At 39.9% G+C, this 24,008-nt stretch overlaps 1 long non-coding RNA gene across 1 annotated transcript; it reads right to left on the minus strand.

Moving 5' to 3' along the window:
* Positions 1 to 15,216: 15,216 nt before the first annotated feature.
* LOC128416884 (uncharacterized) lies at positions 15,217 to 22,186 on the minus strand. The gene is made up of 3 exons (XR_008331333.1): positions 22,086 to 22,186; positions 18,004 to 18,103; positions 15,217 to 15,649 (listed from the first exon to the last, which is right to left on the minus strand). It is a non-coding gene; the product is annotated as an uncharacterized LOC128416884 (long non-coding RNA).
* Between the last annotated feature and the right edge of the window lie 1,822 nt (positions 22,187 to 24,008).

A 24,008-nucleotide genomic window follows, 5' to 3' on the forward strand; every position in this document is an offset into this window, starting at 1 on the left:
CTAAAAATAAGCCAGAAATTAGATAGTTATAACAAAAGAAAGAAATCCCTATGGAAAACCGCGTTTCAAAATTTCCTGCTCTCTGGCACAATCAGGTGTTGCATGTTTATGGCACATTCAAATTGCTGTTTCTTTAATAATGTAGCTGAGTCCCAAGTCTTCATTCCTTTCTGGGCAACCTTCCGCGGACCACATGCTAGTGGTTGGCAAAATCACAAACTAGATTTCTTCTTGAAAGTTCTTTGTTTAGTTTCTGAACATTTTCCAGTCACATCAATGCCAACTTTTCTGAAACCATAACAATGTCTATTTCCCCCAACTTGCTGAATTCTTTAAAATTCAACCAAAGGATTTTTCAGATATCTATAATCATCATTTTAAAGTGTCTAGAAGAAACAGGTGTGAGAACAGGAAAATTAAAAGCCTAAGAGATTTCCGAGTTCCAAGAAGAACAGAAAAACATTTAAAGATATAATGCTATAAAAGATAAACATGTTACAAAATATGTTTACCTGGAAGTCTGCTATGCAACAAAGCAGTCCTTTGGGATTCCAGAAACAGACAGACAGACAGACAGACAGACAGACACACACACACACACACACACACCAGAGGGAAAATATTTCCCATGTTTTCAGAAGAATTGAAAGAAACAAGTTGAAGTTTTACCTCAGTCTTTCTTTTCTAGAAAGGCGGCAGGGAAAGTTTAAAGGTTTCATAAAAGAAACACATGTGACTGTTAGGAATTAAATTAAATCTAAGGATGAGCTTCACATATTCTGGAAGAACTGCTCACACAGTCAAGGTCAGGATAAATTGAAAAGTAAAGCACAAATGTATTGTTGTCTGCTGCAGATTGGCTTTTCCTTGCCAGAACAAAGTGTATGTGCTCTCCACAGAATTTTTGGCAAAACTGTACCATGTCAAACTTGTGAGCTTTGATCAGCAAGCAGCAATCAGACTCACCAAGCAACAACTGGCTGATTGAAAGGACAGTTAAGAAAAGAAACCCAATAGATGCTCATTTAGATTTGGGATGAGAGCATCCTCACATAGAGAAGAATAGCACAGTATAAAAGAAAGCTATCAAAGGAACAGGATAATAATCAGAATGGCCAGACTGTGGTGTTTTTTTAAAGGTGCATGAACAAGTTCACCCCGAACACACAAACCCCAATGTCTGTCACATACATCTTTCATTGCAGGTAACTGAGAATGAGGGGGCTTAAGGGAACCTATTTGCATACATTGTGGCATGGTCTTCTGATGGGTAGGCCTGACACTTTTTCTTTCTATAATAGGATGCACCAAGAATAGCAGGCCTTTATCAGGCTTTATTGCCACTTGACAGGATAGAAAGCCCCTGCTGTGGTAAGCTGTGAACTAATGCAGCACACACACAACCTCACATTTGTATTCTACAGCAGTTAATCCAAAAATAACACCTCCTTGGGTCTCATCCATAAATATGCATTGAAAGGAACTTGGGGCAGGATCTCCTCTATTTATCTAGATCACAAAGGTAGTCAAGGCTATTCTTCTTATTATTATTATTTCTTAAAGTTGCATGCTGCCCTATACCTGCAGGTCTCAGGGCCATTGACAAGATAAAATCACAATATAAAAACATAAAATACATAATAATTGTTGATAATAATAACCCATACACACCCTGCACACATTTTAAAAGAGCACTAGATGTCAGTCAATCAAAGGTCTGGTTAAAGAGGAATGTTTTTGCCTGGCACCAAAAGGTGTATAATGAAGACATCAGCTGAAACTCCCTGGGGAAAGCATTCTACAAAAAGGGAGCCGCCTATATGACTCTGGCTATCATGTTCCCAGCTTCCAGTGCAAACCTATGCACGTTTATTAAGAAACAATTTCTTTTCAGTTCAATGGGCTTACTCCCAAGTAAGAGTGATGCACAGAGGATTGCAGCTAAGTTAGTATTCCCCTCCCCCCTTTTTTTACAAAAATTAAACCTCAAGTATTAATGTGAATTTCACTTGCATAAACATGACAAGAACTAGTGCTCCCCTTGCATATTAATAGAATTTAACTTAAGCCCTATCATTTTCTTACAACTGTTGACTATCTGGGTCATGCTCAAGGAACCTTAACAGTATGTCACTATGCTTAAGTCAATCAGAAACAAAGAACCCACCATGATTTCATATTCCGTTTACAGTTTCTAAGGACACTGTGTATTCTTACTAACCTAAGTGATACCGTACCAAGGCAGTGGAATGCGTATAAACAAAATCTGGAGGAGTATTGCCATGGTGCAAATAGTAGAAAAAGTCAACAGGGATTACAACTTGGCAAATGTGTCAGAAAACAAAGAAGGGCAAATGATTGCCTGGGCATGTAAATAAGTAACACTCCTTTGGGAAATAAATTGCATCTCAATAATAGCAACAAAATATTCATAAATGAAACCAAACAAAGTATTAGCGATTTGTTTCTTGACTCAAGTCTCCATCAATGCAAGGTATGGTCCCACTGAATGCAGTGCAGTAACACCCTAGTCCACAGTATTTTGTATTGGTGTACTTGCGATAAGAGAAGCTACAGTAATGTCTTTTTTTCTGACTCTGTACAGTTTTAGGGTGGTAGTGGTGGTCTGTCACATACTAAATATAAAATTTGTGGTTTAACAACTTTTGGGATTGGGCATTAAGCCAGCTGCACCACAAGTATAATTGCAATAGTGATTCTTGGACTGGCATTAAAAAAGTCATTGCCTTGGGTGGATTCACCTAATGCAGGGGTCGGCAAGGCTTACCGGGGGTGGGCCAGATCACTCCCTCAGAGATCCTTCGTGGGCCAGACCGGCACAGTGCGACACCGGAAATCATGCCTGCGCATGTCTGCAGCACCGGAAATCACTTCTGTGCATGCCCAGATGCTGAAAATCGCTTCTGCTCAGGCGCAATTTTCGGCATCTGGGCATGCGCAGAAGCGATTTCCAGCACCGTGGACATGTGCAGGTGCGATTTCCGGAGCCATGGAAGAGAGTCCTCATGCCATGCTACACCGGTTTAGCGCAGCATGCGAGGACTTGCTGAGTGGGCGGCTCAGTTCGGGGGTGGCTCATGGGCCGGTTAAGCGACCCTCATGGGCCGCTTCTGGCCCATGGGCCTTAGGTTGCGACCTCTGACCTAATGAGTCCTGTCAGGGGATGAGGGTTTCTGCTTTGCAATGGAGCTTGCATCTCCCATCATCCCAGCTCTGGGGAATCAGGAGAACCCCTAGGACAGCATGCATGGAAAAGAGGGGAGATCATTCACTCAGGCAAGCTGCAATGCTTGGGTTGACAGAATGCTCACCATAGTGCAATGTTGAATTCTGCCCCATGACTTTATCTGCCTTTTCTTGGCATTTGTTAAGTTAGACTACAGTATTTTCAGTACATTCCACAGTGTACCAGTGGTCTAAAATAGCCATGGGTGGACTCTTGTCTCATTATTATTATTATTATTATTACTATTTATTATTTGATTTACAATTTATTATCAAAAATATCATTGATCATAATCTCTAGTGTCACATTGGTTGTAGTCTGTACATTGTAGTACTGTACATAATCAACTATTATTATACAATTCTACATAGTAATGCTCCTGCTCTCTCATGCTTGATATTTTGCTTCATCTTATTTACCATCCAAAGTTTCTTTTTTTATTATTTTGTATTATATTTGTTGTATCATTGAAAATCAATTAAAATAAAATAAAATGGAAAAGAGACAGGTTTACTCTGATTAATCACACTGCAAGCTGATCCCTCAAAGTTTATCCTTATGATAAAACCGTGTGTGTATGTGTGCGTGTGTGCGTGTGTACACATACATATACATATATCCAACAACACAGCCCATTTTATGCAAGAGAAAGGAAAAATAGGTTGTTAAGTACTAGGGTATTACATTTGTGAAACCTTGTACTTCATAGTCCAACCAGTGTGATCATATAGGGTACTTTAGTCATGTTTAGGATAAGGATGCACTTGCCCCATTTTAAACATTCTCAGTCCTTCCTAAGATTGACACAGATATTAATCTAATGCCAGGCAAAGAACAAAAATACCACAAACATATGTAATGAAGCCGTCACAACCCAAAGTAATCACAGAACAGCTCGCTCCCTGGTATCCAAATGTGGCCACAATAAATTCACTGAGATAAATATTTAAGTATGTATCTGACATTCCCAGGACGCACTTAAATTAGGAACCACTTACAGGTTTGAAGCTCTTTGAGATAATATAGGAAGCTGTAGGGAAGAACTTTCTTAAAAAATCAAAGTTGCAAGATGTTTCTGTAGAACTGCAGCTCTCACCTCACCTGTGCTGCTATGATACACTGTAGACACTCGCCTTGTGCAAGTGTGTTGATGTTGACACAGTGTTAATGCCAGCATTACCTATAGCAACAACAAACAAGCTTCTATCAACAGAGGAACTGTATATTATTTCCCGATTATTGCTGTAGTCATTCTCCTCAATGTGGTACATGAATTAAACATCATCAGGATCAATACTACAGGAATACTACACCTACAGACTCACTGATGCCACAGTCCTAAATACATTTAGCAGATCTTCAGTAGAATGCACTTCCAAGCCACTGTGTTTAGAATCACAGCAGTGTGGTCTGGTCCTGTGGATGTTTACTTAGAAGTAAGTTACACTGTGGTCCATAGGGCATGCTTCTCTGCGGTATGCACAGTCTTGCAGTTCTAGCCTCTTTCCAACCTATTGTATCCCTCACAAACTGCAGCTGTTTCAAAGGAAGTATAACTCTGACTTGCACTGGAGACAAAAATGGAAAGAGTATCACTTCCACACCTTGTTTGTGAGCTGCTGGTTGAATCAGAATGCTTGACTAGGTGAAAGGGGTATACTGTTTTCTAAAGGTAATGCTATAGTCTTAGCTGTCCATATGAAGAAATGGTACACTGTGATCATTGCATAGGAATAATGTGTTTCGAAAGCTCCTCCATTGATGTAATCCCAATCCTTATTGGGAGCGAGAAGGGGGGAGTAATTGCAAAAAAGTACAAAAAATAAACATGCATGTCAAAACTACTTTATCATAATGTGTCTTCTGTGAGGCTCCTATTGTTGTTTGGAAATGTCTGTGAATGTGGAAAAGTGTCACATATCATTGATATATGATCCCAGCAAAGGCAAAATCTGATAGTTCAGAAGCCATAGGGAAATAAATAGAAACGTTCTAATAGAAATTTTTAAATACTGTATTTCAGTGATATAATAGCCAGTTCCAAATGAATAACCATCCTCATCAGCTACAGCAAAAGCAAAAAACTGTCATGTGATATGATAATAATGACTGCAGGTAACAAACAACAAAAAGGGTTTAAGGTTTCTAGTAATTCAGAAAGAAATCAGCTTGAGGGCATGAGGACTTACTACCTCTTAATTGCAGCAATTACAATTCAGGATTTCAAGCCACATGACACTATATGTGGATGTGAACCAGCAGAGGCGGATGAAGGAAAGAGTTTCAGCAAATAAAATCCCTGGTAGGAGCAATTGTCACTGCACACATCTTGCTCCAACAATAACTATGAAATACCACCCACCCCAAAAACTGGAGGAGCCAAGCATATATCCCTCACACATGCTATATTAATGAGTTTGTTTCAACAAATTATCCAAACTATTGAGCAGTTTTCATTCACCACTGGTAAGTCTTCTAAATATCCCCTTATAAACTCTGCAGATGTGTCATATATGTACATCATATAAGCATTTTTTAAAAAGTGCTGATCTCCACAAATAAAAGTTTTTCTTAAACAATACATTTAAAACGCTATTATAAAGAACGCTCACTGACTTCCACATCCAATTAAGCCTGATTTAAAATAGAAATAATTGCTGAAGTTTTTATCTTGCAGCAGACATCTGTTTCATCCATTTCTAATTCTCCACCTGCACTTGGAAATGATGCATAATAAACACTTCTAATTTGGGCATCATGCTTTCTGTAGAATGCATCAATAAAGGCAACATCAGAATTAGGTATAACTTCACTTCTGTTCAGCTGTGAATAATTAAAAACTAGTGCTTTACATAGCTGCCAGCTTCAGCTTCAACGATTTCACAGATACACTAGGCCTGATCATGCAGCCAGCCTTGGTTTCCTTATGTGCTCATCCACAAGAGCATGTGCAGCTGGTGGTGGCATGCCCTTCTGGCTCAGCAGAAAGTTCATGGAAATACCACTTGTATGAATTGTAGTCTCCATCAGGGACCAACATGCCAGACACATATCAGCTGGATAGCTCAGTTGGTTAGACTATGGTGCTGATAATGCCAAGGCTGCAGGTTTGATGCCTGTATGGAACAACTGCATATTCCTGCATTGCAGGGGGTTGGACTAGATGATCCTTGGGGCCCCTTCCAACTCTGCAATTCTGTGATTCTATGTGCAATAGTGGCCCTCAGAAATTATGATTTCACACATAGCAGGTGCTCTATTAGCTCTACATATGAGTAACCACAGCTTTTCGTCATTTGCAATTACATAAGGTGGTGGTCGGGGAAATATTAGTACAAACTAGGTGGGTGCTATTGCAGTAATGTTATAGTTGAACAGTGGTGGACTTGGGTAATATGGCGCCCTGTGGAAGGCCAAAGTTTTATTGCCCCCCCCCCACCCTTGTGCTGCCTTCCCAAAGCAGAGTAAGAAATCATGGGGCTTTGGGAAGCAGGTGTGAGGCTCTGGCAGGATCCTAGAGCCCTCCCACCTCCTTCCCAAAACTGGGAAAGTGCTAACCAGTCTTTGAGAAGGAGGCCTCACTTACCAGGCTTTGAAAAGGCTCCCCCCTCAACTCAGCACCCAGTGTGTGTATGTCGCACTCGCACAACCCTAAATCTGCCCTTGTGCTGAAATAACTGTTAGAGATTGCTATTCTCTGTAACTGGCTACAATCCAATTCAAGCGAATTTATCTGTTGTAGGAATACAAATTAGAGGGCAAAATGTGTTTGTGTGTAGGGAAATGGGAGCATGTGAACAGGCCAAATGGAAAAAACACACTACTGATATTGCAGTGGTAATGTTTGGCCATATCTCTCAAAACCTTTCACAGAAAATGGCATGAGCTTCAAACTAATGTACAGTGGTACCTCAAGTTACAAACGCTTCGGGTTACAAGCGCTTCAGGTTACAGACTCTGCTAACCTAGAAGTAGTACCTCGGGTTTAAAAAACTTTACCTCAGCATGCTAACAGAAATTGTGCAGTGGTGGCATGAGACCCCATTAGCTAAAGTGGTACCTCAGGTTAAGAACGGTTTCAGGTTAAAAACAGACCTCCGGAATGAATTAAGTTCTTACCCAGAGGTACTACTGTAGTAGCAATAGAGAGCACACTAATCCACACCAACTGTGGTATGGACGTTGTTTCTCTGTGGTGCTGTTTGCATGGATCTGGTGGGTGGGTGTGCGGGAGAGGGGGGGAGGGGAAGTGTGGCCAGAAGCCAATCATGTGGCCCTTTCTCATGATCATGGCCAAACAAAACTAAAACAGGCGAGGCAGAGGGGAAACTATACTTAAGAAGAGCCAAATTCAATATGACACTAAAGGTGTCGCTGGAAGAACACCAGGTTTTTGTGGCTGTTGTTTTAAAACAAATTAATTACAGGCATGGGGAGCGTTTTTCATCATGGCTGCTATGTGCAGTGAGGGAGAGTATTTCAGATAGGATAACAGAAGAATGGGGTGAAATTTAACATGGACAAGAAAGCTTTAATCAGTGTGAATAGAAACCTTTCTCCAATGCCAAATAGGAGATGGGGGAGCATGATCCAAATTGGGAAAATGGGAAGGAAGAAGAGGTTAAATCTGCTCTACATGACCCCCACCATGGCCTCTGTCTGGATTGGGGCTGCTGCACCAGCTATTGTTTCTCTTTCTTTTTTAAAAGAAAAGAAATATCCAAAAAAATATGTGGTGTGGGCATTATAATCTTTCCAGCACCAGGTTAAAATGTGTCTATTTGTCCAGGCATTTTAAATGGTTGCATTGCCTTAGATTGCCTTACATTATTAATAATTTTAATGCTGCCTCCAATTCTGACATTCTGTTAGGAATATTTTCTTAGTACATCTTGTATTTGGTATGAATAATTCTTATTTATACTATTGTATTTGGAATCTGATTGAATGAAATGTGGTCTAAAAATATTTTAAACAATAAAAGTAAGTTCACATATGGTGTCACATCTGGTTTGATTCTGAGTCCCTTCCATAAACAACGTGGGTCCTTTAAAAAGGGGGGAGGAGACAATATTTTAAAATTAAGACCACCTTGTTGTGGTTTGGATTAGTCACTGATTTCTTTTACAAATATCTCCAGTATATATATATATATATATATATATATATATATATACCGTTATATATGTGTGTGTGTGTGTGTGTGTATACACACACATACACTTAAGTAGTTTCCCCCCTCTTAAGGGGGAGGAAACAGAAAAAGAATAAGAAAATAAATGGAAAGAAACAAAGGAAAGAATAGTGGCAAGTGTTCTCAGTCAAACCAAGGGCATATATTTTCATCCACTGCTTTGCCTGATATCATTCATACTCACATTTTCTAGGCTCACACAGTCTTCTCAGTTAGTGTGCTTGGAAAAAAGCTAAAAATTCCTTATCCATGCTTCTTTGTCAAACGTGCCCCTCAGGAATTTGATTTTTAAAAACCAAATCAGAATGCCGCATTAGGATTTCTGGCTTTATCAAAACCGCAGCAAGTATTCCACCTGCTGGACAAAGGCAGCAGTGACGCTTCCTTCACAGGAAACAGATGTAGCCAATATCTGCAATCTACACAATGACAAAGGGGGAACAAAATCAAGGTTTCCCCTGTCTCGATATGCTAAGAAAATAAATAAAGTGGGATATGCAACCATCTGATTATAAGGACGTAAGAAGGTCATGTATTTGTCACAAAGGTTCTAAGTTCCTAAGAAATTCTAACATTTGTTCAGTGTGTTGCTGCTGTTGTTTTAAAAAGGCAAAATCATATTTGTTGCACTCAAATAGAAAATTGCAAAACAAACATAAACAGCTGCCTCCTGGTTCTCAGCACAGGTACTTTTTCTGAGCAGTTATAAAATACAAGAGCAAACTCAAGAAAAGCCATCAGAGAAACTACATACATGCCATATATTTAAAGTGCTTAAGCCACATGACCAGCCCCAAGAATCCTGGGAGGTGTAGTTCATTACCGGTAAGTGTGCAGGGAATTGTATCTGTCTGCTGAATAAAATACTGTTTCCAGATTCCTTGGGAGAAGTCATATGTGTTAAATGTACTGTCTGTATGCAGCCAGACTGTCTTGGCAATAATATTGGAGTGTATAAACCCTTAAAAAAATAGAGCTACGCACAACCACAAGCTTCTACTCCCCTGGTGGAACCTGCTAATTGTTGAGTTGCAGTACAATGTGATCAGAGGTCACTGTTTCTTTTATGGTATCCTGCCTCATTTGCCTGACATTTGTTATCTTTTCTCTCCCGCTTTTTATACTTTATTTTCTTTCCTTAAACTATATTCCCCCCCCCCATATGCTCGCAAAAAATTGCTGATGACTTCCTGGTACCTTTGCATTACTGTATTTCTTTATCAACTATCAATATGGTGTGAAACCTGCATAAAATGACATTGTAAGTTATTGGGCAAAAGAGGAGGCCTTTCCAAAAGATGGAACAAAGCCCTCGCATTCTTTTCCGTTCCTTTCCTTATACCCACTGACCATCCAGTTTTAACATCCCCCATTGTTCTCTTGACCTTTTCCCATCAGACACAATACTTCCCCTTTCGCTTCCTTCAAATTTTGCCAACTCTGCATGGCCTTTCTGGCAGAACAATCCCATGTACAGTGGTACGTCTAGTTATTGGCTTGATCCATTCTGGGGTGCCGTTCGCACCCCAAAAAGTCCATAACTAGAGTGCTGCTTCTGCGCACATGTGCGGCACAATAGAGTGCTTCTGCACATGCGCGAAGCATGCAGAACACTTCTGCGCACGCACACACGGTGAAACCCGAAACTATACACTTCCAGGTTTGCCACGTTAGCAAGCTGAAAAGACACAACATGAACTTAACAGAACATGAGGTATGACTGTATAGGAAGGCAGTGGAATTTACACCAGCTTAAGTCAAGTCAAAGGTAAAGGGACCCCTGACCATGAGGTCCAGTCGTGACCGACTCTGGGGTTGTGGCGCTCATCTCGCTTTATTGGCCGAAGGAGCCAGCGTACAGCTTCCGGTTATGTGGCCAGCATGACTAAGCCGCTTCTGGCGAACCAGAGCAGCGCACGGAATCACCGTTTACCTTCTCGCTGGAGCGGTACCTATTTATCTACTTGCCCTTTGATGTGCTTTCAAACTGCTAGGTTGGCAGGAGCAGGGACCGAGCAATGGGAGCTCACCCCGTTGCGGGGATTCGAACCACCTACCTTCTGATTGGCAAGCCCTAGGCTCTGTGGTTTAACCCACAGTGCCACTCGTGCCCCTATCAAGCTTAGTTACCCCTATTCCAAATCCCAGCTCAAGCCTGGTAGATAGGAAACAAGCCTTGGAAATAGAATTTTACGAACACCATCCATTTTTGCTGGTGTAAGTTTCATGTGACTGAACTGAAAAGGATTTGGAACAGGGGTAAGTCCATCATGAAGTTCCACTGGCTGAGTCAGCAAAGCCCGAGCTCAGCCAGGTTGAGGGAGTTGTGTAGGCATATCCCTTTCTGAGCTGTGATGAGGGAGTTGCGTCAGCTGAGCTTAGCTGGGACAGCCCAAGTTCCATCTATTCCAAACTCTCTCATCCCAGTGGATCTTGGGTATGGATGGCTCTGTTAATTTAGTTCAGATTCTGGCTAGTCAGCTGTCCCATAGAGACATATTATTCACCTGTCTCTGTAAGCAGAAGCTTAAACTGTCAGCTCAGCAGCTGTGTGCAGGTCAGATCAGCTTGACTAGATGTTCATCTAGGGCAATCATAGGCAAACTCGGCCCTCCAGATGTTTTGGGACTACAACTCCCATGATCCCTAGCTAACAGGACCAGTGGTCAAGGATGATGGGAATTGTAGTCCCAAAACATCTGGCGGGCCGAGTTTGCCCAAGCCTGATCTAGGGCCTAGAAAAGTACTGCAAGAACTATCTTGATTCTGCTTCACAACCTAGTGAAAAACACACCACAGCTAAAATAAAAGGCACAAGTTAAATGGGTGCGTAAACTTCTGTAGTCTGAATAATTTATCCTGACTACACCACTTTTTTTTGTTCCAGATACTTTTGGGGGACAAGGGGGGGGATCCATCATTAGACTCCTGACTCCAGTGCTAACTGATATTTTTGAAGATGGATTCTTTTGAGCAGAAATAATGCAGAAATTGCTTGTTATGAGATCACTTTGTAAGAATAAAATGTAATTCATTTGCTTGTTTTATTTGTTTGTTTCTTGAACCACACTTTTTCTTGCATAACTGCCATGCAGTTTTGAATGTTGATTGGCAGTAAACTATTCCTTTAACCACATATGCTATTGAACTTTACAATAAAGCTGAATAATATTGCATGAGACATTGTAAAACAATTTAAGAAACAAAATGTCATAAAAGATGACAATATCAAGGAGGCAGACATTTCCTACAATTAGCAATTGTTCTCAAAGGCAATCTGATCATTCATTTTCATAACATAGACTGGTAAAATGGTGATAGCATTTTTATTTAATTGTTCAGCACAGGTACACCAATATTGTAGGTTGCTGAGGTTGCTTAAATCACACACAATTTAAGCAAACTCTGAGCAATTTCAGTCCAACAAAATTATTCTGTGTAAAAGCTCCATCAAATGATACCTTTCAATTTTAAATTGCCGTTTGGAGAGAGACAAACTTCAACCACATAATTATAACACATGTCCTCTCTGCAAGATCAGTTTTGAGAGTGGAGTTTTAAACCTTTCTGTTTTGCTATACAGTGTCTCATCTTTATCACACTTGATATAGCAAACATACTGTTTTTGTTTTTGTTTTTTGTTTTGCTTTACTCCCTATCAGCAAAACACACAGCATCTGAAGAAGCCACAAACCCTCCTTTTGTGTATGTTTTCTCACAGATTAAGCTAACTTTTAAGTAGATTAATGGTTTGCTTTCAACCCTGACAGTTTCCCCTGCCACACACACAGATCTATTTTTGACTCAAATTTTATTTTAGGATGTCCTGGCTCTGATGCTAAATTAGAAACCATGGTGTGAATTTTATAGAACACTATTTCCTTTTATAAAGGATGTTCACAGCTAATCTGTCATCTAAAGGGCAGACAGAGGTCAATAAGGCTAGGAAACCAAGACAGGTGGGCTGATAGAAGCCTGAAACTTGATTTTTCCTAGTACTGCAGTGGCTAAATTAAAACTCTCCTTGTTTCTTTTCATTGTCAAACAAAATCAAAATGTATGGCAACACAAATAATACATATCAGTCCCCATCATGACTGATGTTCCTGGGATTTCACATCTTTCAGCTACAGTATATGCAACTGTCATACTTTCTGTTGTGATCAGCTTTCATGCTGCACTGTAAACCTGTACACATGATTTATGCCACATTCTAGAGGCCTTTTCAGTGCAAATAAGGTAATATTCAAGAAATGAATATCGACTTTAATAAGGCACTGTAAACCTGCATACATTTTATTGTATTTATGAGATATTTTAGAGTTGTTTTCAGTGCAAATAAAGTGGTATTCAACAAATCAAACAATCATGCATTGATCTTATACTTAAAAATAACATTTTTTAAAAGCACCAAGATTGCAATCCAGTAATTCATGAGTTATGTTGATTGATGTCAATGAAGCTACTCTAAATATGAGTTATTGAATATTACCCATAAAATATATGAATTTCTGTCTGCCTGCATTCATATTTTCCCTGACCTGAATACTGGAAGCCCTTGTCCATGATGCCTTTATGGCCTAATGCACAAACCACTTCAACGTGCTACTTTCGCTATATGGAATGAAAGAATCTTTATTTGCATCAGCCATCGACCATAGCAATAAAACAACAATACGATATACAAATGCTTATCTATATGGACTTTAATGCAAGTAAACATGATCAAAACTAATTGCTCTGAGTATTAGTTTTGTGGCTGAGGCTGATACTTGGACATAGCTCTGTTGGTTAGAACACTGTACTGATAATGCCAAGGTTGCAGGTTTGATCCAGCTGCATATTCCTGCATTGCAGGAGTTGGACTAGATGAACCTTGGGATCGCTTCCAACTCTACAATTCTATCTTTTTTTAAAAAATCCTAAAAACAGTACAAAGATTTAAAAACAAACCCACACATAAAAATAGTTCCAGTGCAGATGCAGGCTGGAATAAAGATCTATATTTAAGTTATAAGAATTCTACTCCAAGTAAACAAGTTTTGAATGGGGGCATCAAACATCAGTGATGTGACAGTTTCTACTTTGGTAAAGATGTGGTTAACTGAAGACATGAAAGTGATAGCACTCACGGATGGAAAAGAAGACTTTTATGATGCTGGCAGCAGTTTTTTGACCTGTAGAACTAAACAGGATATTCAGCTGGAGTCAAGGCTGTCTCTCTTTCAGATTTCAGGAAAAGCTATGAAACCAACCCTGCTCACAAGAACTGATCATTCCTGTAAGTTGCATCATTTCAGTGGTGCTATGAACTTTAGTCAATTTGTGTGTGTGCATTTTAACTGCTATGTTTATTATGTGTCTCGTGGCTTCTCCCTTTACATTTTTAGTGAGTCAATTATCATTTGTCAATAATTATCCCCAGTGGTTTGCCCCCTACTAATTAGTTGCCCATCCACCCACAAACACAATAATCTTCCTTGAGTATTTTAGTTTCTGGATCCTGCCAAGCCCTAAACTATCATCAACTCTACTGGTTGCTCAATTTACACCTGCTAAGATGAGATCAGCCAATATTAGTTTGGACAAATGAAGATTTTGCTGGGGTAGTCTAAAGTTGCCTACCAGTCTTGGATAAGCAGCTACAGTGAGTTGCTTTAATGAGCAGCATTTTTTATATAAGAGAGAGAGAGTTTAAAATCCCCCTTTTGAAAAGATGCCACTTCCATTCATTTTTAAAAAGCCAGTTATTAAAATGTAGCAGTTTATGTTTTTGCATTTAAGATAATGTAATTTCTTTAGGAAATTCCTGCCAGTGGAAGAACAGCAAGGAGGGAGCCAAGCTTACTTCTTTTGGAATGGAATTCCAAAGTCTGGGAGCAGCCACCGAGAAGGCCCTCTCCTGCATGCCTGTGAAGGTGACAGAACTGAGAGAAGGCCCTCCCACAAAGATCTCAGGACCCTGGCAAGTTTGTATGAGAGAATGCTGTCTTTCAATAGCCTGGGCCTAAGCCATAACTCACACTTTGAAATGTGCCTGAAAACAGATCAGGCAGTGGAACTATTGTAACAGGGGAATTGTATGCTTTCTGTAGCCAGCTCTGGTCAACCATCTGGCTGTAGCTCTTTGAGTTTTGGAGCACTGGAGGGCAGCCTCAGCCAGGAGGGAGGCAGCAGCTGGGGCACCCTAGCCAAGTGCCACACGTGTCCCACGCCGTGTCCTGGCTACATTTTGAGGCAGCACTGGGCCCATCCACTGGAGGGCATCCTGCAGCCCCAGTACTGCCCGTGGCACCCTGCTCCCCCAAAATCTCCCTTCTTCTGCTACCGGGTGCACTAGCTTCAACTGTGCAAATACCCCCTTGGTCACCTCAGAGACCTGGGCATCCAGACTCAGGGTGAAGCCCAAAAGCACCCGCAAACTGTGAACCTGTGTCTTGAAGGGGAGTGTAGCCCCATCCAGCACAGGCTGAAGAGCACTTCTGTCTTGTCTGGATTAAGTTTCAATGGCCTCATCCAGGCAATTACTGATGGTAGAAACCAGTTTAGTTGATGAGAGTTGGAGCCAAACATCATCTGGAAGGCTACAGATTCCACATTTCTTCTCTAGAGACTTTGCTGGCATCACAAGGAATATAAACCACTTGAAGGTTTTGTTTATGATTAAGCTGTATCTAAATTAAATATATAAGGCAGTCTCCCCTTACATGTGCTGGCTATGCTAAAGGGACTTATAGTCCAAAATTTGTTTATGTGAATCGTTCTTGGATCACAGTATGATGCCCATTAATTTACATTTCATAAAGGAACAAGTAGACAATCCCCGTCCCATCCCGCAAAAAAACCCACAAACCCACACACACACCCTAGAAAATTAAGCAACCCTAACATGGTTGTTTAATGAACTGAAATGTTAAGTCAATAATTATAGAGCACTGAGTTTTGAAAACACAGGATGTAAATCTTAAGGACTTGGAAGTGTTTTCTTCTATTTTCTCACCAATTAAGTAAGATCCACTTTCCTAGCCTCAGGAGCAAGCAGGTTTATCAGGTGTAAGTGTGTACACATAGCATTAACCATGTTCTGTGGTGCTGCATCTTCCTCCATGGATGAGAAAACAGAAAGATCAGCTATTATGCTTCTTACAGCCAAATCAAGCAAGCAAACATAAAATTACCAAACAATCTTTAAGCTTTGCTTTCTGGGCCTGTGAAAATATAAATGATCAATTCATCATATTTTCATGCAGAAACTTTTCATTTAATATATATTAATTGTTATTAATTGTTAATGATTAATTTTAATAATATTTCTGTTTCCTCCCGTAGGGGTTCATATTTCCTCAGTAAACAAGAGGGTGCTTCCCTTACTTGGAAATATTGATATAACTGCAGGGGAAATTATCAGGTTAACACTTCTATATATGATTTAATCCCTTGCCTAGATATTAATTACACAACCCTTCTGCTTAGTACCATGGTGTCATGTTCCCAATCATACCATTTGCATGTGATATGAATTCATTAGTCATATTTTGTGATATTCAGGATCTGATATGCACATACGACAAAGTCACAAAATTTCCACATGAAAAACCCTGGCTGATCAAGTCCTGTCAAACAATAAATAGATGTCAAAATCCGCATATTTCAAAGGGAGTCCAACTTAATTATGGTTGGGAAGTAGCAACTGACCCATTTTCTATTCTACCTCATACTCATCGGGAAACAAATTATTTAAAACAACAGCACAGCTTCACATTCAGAAATATGGATCCAAGTTTAGACATTGATGAATATTGGCTTGCCTTTTTGGTCATTCAGGATAAAACTTATGACTGCACAAACATATTCCAGTATTTTCATAAAACAGGAAAATAATTGTTTTAAACAGGATGCATGCAGAATAAAATTTGCTTCTAAATCACAGCAGCAAGAAGCCTTGAAGAAAATCAGACACTGTAAAGTAATCCCACAATACCTTGGAAAAAATCCAAGATTACTTTGTTCCTAGACATATTCTTTGTGGATAAATGAAGCTGGCATTCTTTTGGTGAAGAAACAATGTTTCTTCATAACCCTTAAGAAATACAAAATGAAACAAAGTTTTGCTCAGATAAGCAAAGAAACGCAAGACTTTTTCTGATACTTGCATTAAAAACAGTGCAAGAGACTTTTGTCTGCAACTATGAAGTTGGGATAACTTGAGATGACATTATTCTGATCTCTGAAATGGTCAGTGAGAGACCTTGAGGGCTTCTCTATGCTGAACAAGTGCTTTTATACATGCATGCCTAAGCCATTGCTTAAGTAGCCAAAATAGTGCTACCCATTTATAAGAGGGAGGTGCCACTGGTCTTCCTCCCTATCTGCTCAACTTTTGAATGCTTCCTTGTTTTTAATTGCAGGCATGATTTATCCCCATAATATATGCCAATGCATTAGGAACATAACACAAACCCTGGCTGATAATGTCAAAAGCCTATCTAGTCCAGCATCCTGTTCTCCCAGTGGCCAATGAGGTGCCCATGGGAAGCTCACAGACAGGATCTGAGCGCAATAGTACTCTCCCCACTTGCATTCCCCAGCAACTCATATTCAGAGGTACACTGTCTCTGATGGTAAAGGTAGAACATAACTATTGATGCCACTTATAGTTTTATCCTCTATCAATTTGGCTAATCCATTTTAAAAACCATCCAGGTTGTTGGCTGTGACTGCACCTTGTGGGAACAGATTCCACAGTTTATCTATGCAGCATGTGAACAATGCTCTCCTTGGGGAAATACACCTGGCACCATGACTGTCAGTTTTTAGGTTCTTGGCCTATATATCCAGGCCTTCAGTATTCAAGATAGCTTCTGTTGTGATACTCACTGTGAGGTACAGCTTGTCCTTCTTATGGGCACTTTAGGAATTTTGTATTTTAATTTTCTGTTTTTATATATAATTTTTATTGGTTTTTTCGTAATTTTATAAAATTTAACATAACCATTTCAAAGATTAAAGCGCAAGGTTCTTTTGAATCTTCGGACGTCCTTCCCTCCCTCCCTGGGTTCCATATTTAAGATTAAATCTGCTGCATCTTTTACCCTTATCCATCTGTTAAATAACCATAATTATCATAAATAATTCCACATTACAAGTGTCATTCCATCCCTGCCAGATATTTTAACTGTTTACAGTGGTCTTTTAAATAAATTACAAATTTACTCCAGTCTTAGAAAATACTTGATCAAGTTGTATTTAAATTTTCTAGTTCTAAATTGATTGTATCTGTTTTCATTTTATATTGCAAAGTTGCATTGTGACATTTTTTGGATAAAGCGACTAACAAATGTGCTGGTTGTTGTTATTATGGTGGTGAAAAGGCTCCTTTGGTCTGTCCTGAATCTTAAAACATTCATTTTCACTTTCCGTTGTCCTAAACTATATCACAGTGTGAGGTGAAAATGAGAAAAGGGAGGGAGGGAGGGAAGACACATTGAAGGGAAGGTAAAACAGATGAATAAAGATTGCCCATATATCCTGTCTTGAATCTGATAAATGGGTGTTGCCTCACCTGCTCTGTTCCTTCCTTGTTCTTTGGAACTAATGTGGCCTGTGACTCAATCAGGTGGCCGTTACTTAAATCAATCAGATAAAGAAATGCCCTGAGTCTGCTAGAAAGAAAGAAATGTAAAATTCAATCATGAGACTATCACTTAAATCAATTAGCTAGATATCCAGAGCCAGCTACAGAGAAATAAATGCAGAAGTCAGGGATCATCATTTTCATTTAATTGCAACCTGGGGCCATTAAAACTCAGTGGTTTCTGCCTCTTTCCCCCCTCCACACATTTGTGGAAGCCTTTCTCCTCACCAGCTAAGGGAAAATCTCTAGGAAATGTTTCATATTGGCAATGCAGAGTACCGTGTGAGGACTCAACGTCTGTTGGTCCTCTTAACTATCATGTCCAAGAGTGCTGCACTTTGCAGATTATCTCCATCAAAAGTTAAGATCTTGAATCTGAAACAAGATCGTGAGTCCTGAGTGCAAGTTTTGGGGCTTATACCTAACACAGAGAGATGAACTACAGTATTTGACCTCTCATTTTGCTGAACTTTTGCTGTAATTACACTTTGCTGTAATTCACGCTTGTTGTGGATAAACTGATGTGTAGCCCAACCCTATACACATTTACTAAGAAGCAAGCACCACTGGGCTTAATTGGGTGCTTACTTCCAAACAAGCATGCATAGAATTGCAATGTGCTCCTGTTTGCTCACTGCCATTTACCTGCTACAATTAAATGAGTTTCCAAATCAGGCTGCAGTCCTAAACCCACATGTAATCCGAGTCTATTCATGCTTACTCAGATGTAAATCCCATTGTGTAGAACAGGACATGCACTCATTTGAGTGGGCATAGGGTGGTAGCCATAGATGGAAAAATCTAAATTGGAAACAGAACTGCTAGAATCCAAAACTAAGACTTTGTCAAAAATGTATAACTTGCTGCTGAAATGGAATACTCAGGATGAGACGGGTAAATCTGTAATGATTAAATGGGCACAAGACGTTGGACATAATATCATGTTTGCTGACTGGGAACAGTTGTGGACCACCGGGATTAAATGTACGGCATGTAATGCCTTAAGAGAGAATATTATGAAAATGATATACAGGTGGTACATGACCCCAGTCAAGCTTGCAAAAATCTACCATTTGCCCGACAACAAATGTTGGAAATGTAAGGAAAATGAAGGTACATTCTTTCACCTTTGGTGGACATGTCCCAGGATTAAGGCTTTCTGGGAAATGATATATAATGAATTGAAAAAGGTATTTAAATATACTTTCTTGAAGAAACCAGAGGCCTTTCTCTTGGGTATGTCTGGCCAAGTGGTGCCAAAGAAGGACAGAACTTTCTTTATGTATGCTACAACAGCAGCAAGAATACTTATCGCAAAGTATTGGAAGACGCAAGATCTACCCACTCTGGAAGAATGGCAGATGAAACTGATCGACTGTATGGGACTGGCAGAAATGACGAGCAGAATCCGTGACCAGGGAGAAGAGTCGGCAGAAGAAGATTGGAAAAAAATTAAGGATTATTTACAGAAATATTGCAAAATTAAGGAAAGTTAAATGGTGTTGGATTGAAACTGAGTGGTTTCTAGCTGTAATGATATAAAGGAACATAGATGGGAAAAAAGGGTTTGAAAAATAAGGTAAATTTATAAGCTGTAATGCTTTAAATGAAGGATTTGCTGAACAAATAATCTTAACTGGGATACAAGGTGGAGAAGTATGAGGAGGTCTGAGAAATTTGTTATTTAAAAGTATGATTTATGAACTTTATGTTTTTTTTAATGTTTTTGTTTGTTCTGTTTTTGTTTGTTTGTTTAAAAAATTGGAAAATTTAATAAATATTCTTTTAAAAAAAAGGGTGGTAGCCATAGACACCTGCTTTGCAGTCAAATGAATGTATATTCTCCAATAAGAGCATAAATATATTCTCTTGGAATCTCAGCAAATTGCTAAGCCTAAATTGCAGGTAGAAGCAAGGCAACATCTTAAAAATTACACAAAAAGTAAAGTTAGCTTGGTTGGCTCTTACAAAAAAAAATCCAAAGTCCATACGAAGGCTATATCTTTATTATGCCAAGCAAAATGTCATTAAATAAGGTAGTGGAAAGCACCTCATTTGAATGTCTACTAGCTTCACCCACACCTCCATCTTACCAATGCAGACATGGATGGCTTGAGTAACCCCAGCAATCTTTTTCTCCCCTCATACCCCTTGAATTTTCAACATCTAGTTTGATGAAGGGTTCTGTGGAACTTGAAAGCTTGCACACTATTTTATGACTTTTTGATTGGCCCAATAAAGGTATTTACCTCATAATTTCATAACTATAAAAATAACTTCATAATTTTAAAAACATGTATTTCTTTTTCACAGCCCTGTTCCTTCATTAATGTTCATCCTGAAGAGATTTTCCCCAAATCCCCTTACATTGTCAGCCTAGATGGACCAGTGTTCAGTGGAGTGGGCCATGATAGAATGATGTTGAATACATGGACACTGGTATTCCTAGTATATTTGTTGAATGGCACATCCTGGCTACTGCATTAATATTAATATTTTCTTATACATGGAGGATTTATATTGATTTTATAGCTGCTTACCAGTTAGGGCTTCCTGGGAATTGTATTTGGTAGTCCCTTGATTTTTCCTTCAACTATAATTCCCACCATTTCTATCAAGCCTATTTTTCAGCCTGTAGCTGAGATAGAGATGATCCAACAGAAAAACAGCAAATAAAAAGTGTAAAAGCCTTTTCCTTGAGGAGCTTAGTGAAACTTAGTAGATTTGATCTGGTCATCATGCGAAGTGATACTTGATCTCATCAAAAGTTTTCCCTTAACTATTACTGTAGATCACTGGTTAATCAATGTGATCAATATGCACAAAATGAACTGACATTTTAGTTGTCATGCGGATGCCAAAGGGACAGGTGGTGATGAGAAAGAGAGCAATTGCCTAAAAATACACATTTTGGCAAAACAAGTCAGTTAATTGATTCAGACTATGTTTAAGAAGGCTGGAATTTAGACAATCTCATTGTGTTTTGATGTTGAAGTGAGTTCATACACCAGTTATCAGCTGGATTATTTGATCTAGGCTGGCGCTATCTTTCTCTTGTAGAGATAGTTGGCCTTAGGTGTGATTAAGATACCGTAGTCCTCACTTTTTTTAAAAATGAGCATTTTGGAAAGCTTTCTTATTTTTCCACTCATCCTGAAACCACCCATTACTAATGTTAAAGATGTGCTGGTCTAGAGCAATATGGAAGGGGGACAGATTGAGTTAATATTGAACTTTAAGCTACAGTCTTATCCACACTTACCTATGAATAAGACTCTAAACAGTGAGATTTACTCCAGAAAAAAACCTGTATCTGACTGTACTGCAGGACTGCAGTCCCAACTATACTAATTTTGGATTAAGCCCCACTAAACTCAACAGGAACTTTCTTCCGAGTAAACATGCGTTCTCCCATTTTGCCTGCAAGGCTATTTTGCTCAAGCCACGCCCACCTACATCGTGTAGGCACCGCTGTGATAAATGACATTTGCAAAGGCACAGAGCTTTGTGAACGCTGACAATCAGCTGAACGTCAGCGCCTGCAAATTCCCGTCCTTTAGCCTGCATTATTTGATTCCAATCTACGTGGGCAAAGAGAAAAGGATCACCTGACATTATGACATCAATCGGTCGAAAGCTGGCCAGCATGTCCACATGTCAAATGTGACCCGTGGAGCGGTGGGTGGGGAGGGGAGGTTAGGATCTGGCCAAATCCAGCTCCCCAACCGTCACGTAAAGGACTAGGTGTGGCCTGTGAAAAACCGCAAGAACCTACCAGTGTTTATCGCGAATTCTCATCAAGCACAGTAGGTCTTTCTTCCAAAGAGGATTGGTTTGGGATTAGGTATTTACCAACCAATAGACCTAAATGCATAAACTAAAAATGAAGTTATGATAGGAGTGGAGGTGGTGAAATCGAGTAAAAGGAAGAAATTTGAAATACATAGTGAAGCTTCCAATCCAATAAAGTACCTTTACTCTTAAATACGATTGCCTTAAATGGGGCTTACTCTTAAGGACTGTAGCATCAATCTACAGAAATGACCAGCTTTATTTGCCTGTTTTCGCTGCAAGGTGCAGAAAAACTTTCAATTCACCACCCGCTTTTCCTCCTACCATCGGTTTACGGTTTGTGAGAGGGCAAAGTGCGAAGTTACATCTGTTCCCGCACCTCTTTATCTCGCATCTTGGAAGAAATTAACACGATCAGTTCCTAAACGCAAGAGAAAGTCACCGGCCCAATAGTTCCCTTGGGATAAAAAGGGGGCGGTTCGGATGAACCATTCGAATGAGTTCAAGCTAAAGGGGATCCAGTTTTGAGCCGAAATTGGCACGACCCAATTTCTTGCACACTAGTTCCTGACAGTTCGGTTGACCGAATTGTCCTAGTGTGATTTCAGTTAATAGACCAATTGCTTTGAAGCGTCTCTTTTCTCTTTTGATCGCCTTTGACTGAATCTGCGATCCTGAAATGAGAGCTAGGAAGGAAAAGGGGTGCTTTCTTTTTTCTTCTCTTTCCGAAATAAAGGTCTCTTTCAAGTACTGCTCAAGAAACTGAGAAGGGGAGAGGGAAAATACTTACGAGATGATTTGTAAGTAAGACTGTTTTTTTAAATGGCACATAAACTAATTATTTTTGAAGAAAATAATCTCCAGTATCCTCTTCCGTTTCAAGCTCAAACGTACAAGGACAAACTCTTCGTTACCCCAAGCAAAGGGAGGCTGTGTGCCCAGACTGGAACACACAATCTCACTAATGGTGATGTTTTCTAAAATAACATTTTCTTTTTTTGTTTTCACGGTGCTGGTGTTTTTCCAATACGAATGTGGGACGGGGACCTCAAAGGAAGAGATGAGGAAGTGATCAAGGGAAATCAAAATCAACCTGATTTAATCTGGAACGCTTGATTTCATTCGGCGGGCGCCTTGCCGATAAACTTAAAACCATCACGGGACAGATAACTCCTCTTCTTTTGATCCTCCTTTGCAGAGTGGCATTTGCCAACCTGGTCCGACCCCTCCCCCCCGCCAGTGCTTTAGACCCCAGCTCTCAGCCCCAGCTAACACGACGAGTGTTCAGAGATGGTGGGAGCGCCCAGTAACAGCAGGCGGGCACCAGGTTGACAACGGATTCCTTCTGAAGTACACCCCCAGCCTGGATCAAGCGTTTTGGTGTCCTTACACAAGGTTGTGACAGGGATCACAACTTACCTACACCTCCTACCTGTTCTTCCCAAACCTGTTCATTTATTGCCAGAAATTATTTAAGCGGTAAACTCACTATTTTGAGAGGAAAGGCAGTTGGAACACCGCCGTCCTTTATTTTCAAACCAGCTGTAGTGGATAATCAAATTATTTTGCAAAGAAATACCCTTTCTAAAAGGGAAGCTACCTTTTACTAGATCCCCGGGACCTATGAGCCAAAGCGTCATTGGGGGAGGGCAAGAGAGCCCGAGTTTCGGAGTTGCAGAAGGGGGTGGAGTGGAAAATTCGTTTGCACGCAAATCTCCTCTTGACTGCCTTCAGCTTTTTTCACTTCAGTGGTTTAGTTTAGCAAAGAGTAGCGAGGGGAAAGAAAAATCGTGCGACCCCTGCATCTAGAGCCCTGCTCTAGTGACTCCTCTGGAAAGCTCTCCAGCTGTAGGGAGAAATTGCCTGCATTTAAACAAACTTTCTGAAGTATCTGAAATAGTATTACTGTATTTGGAAAGCAGTGGGGTGGGGATCTTGAGATTCGAGTGCCAGTCAGATTATAGTTCAGTAATTGTATGTTCATGTTTACTGCTTTGGAAGATGTCGAGTATCATCGAACTCTCCCCCAAAGTCTAATACTTTTAATATGCCCCCTTATAATTAGAGATATTGGCTGGAAGTAAAACAGACTCTGCTTTATACACATCTCACTCTACAACCTTCCAGCTTCTAGGCAGAAG

The sequence above is a fragment of the Podarcis raffonei genome, chromosome 7 (genome assembly GCF_027172205.1).
Source record: "Podarcis raffonei isolate rPodRaf1 chromosome 7, rPodRaf1.pri, whole genome shotgun sequence".
NCBI classification, from domain to species: domain Eukaryota; kingdom Metazoa; phylum Chordata; class Lepidosauria; order Squamata; family Lacertidae; genus Podarcis; species Podarcis raffonei.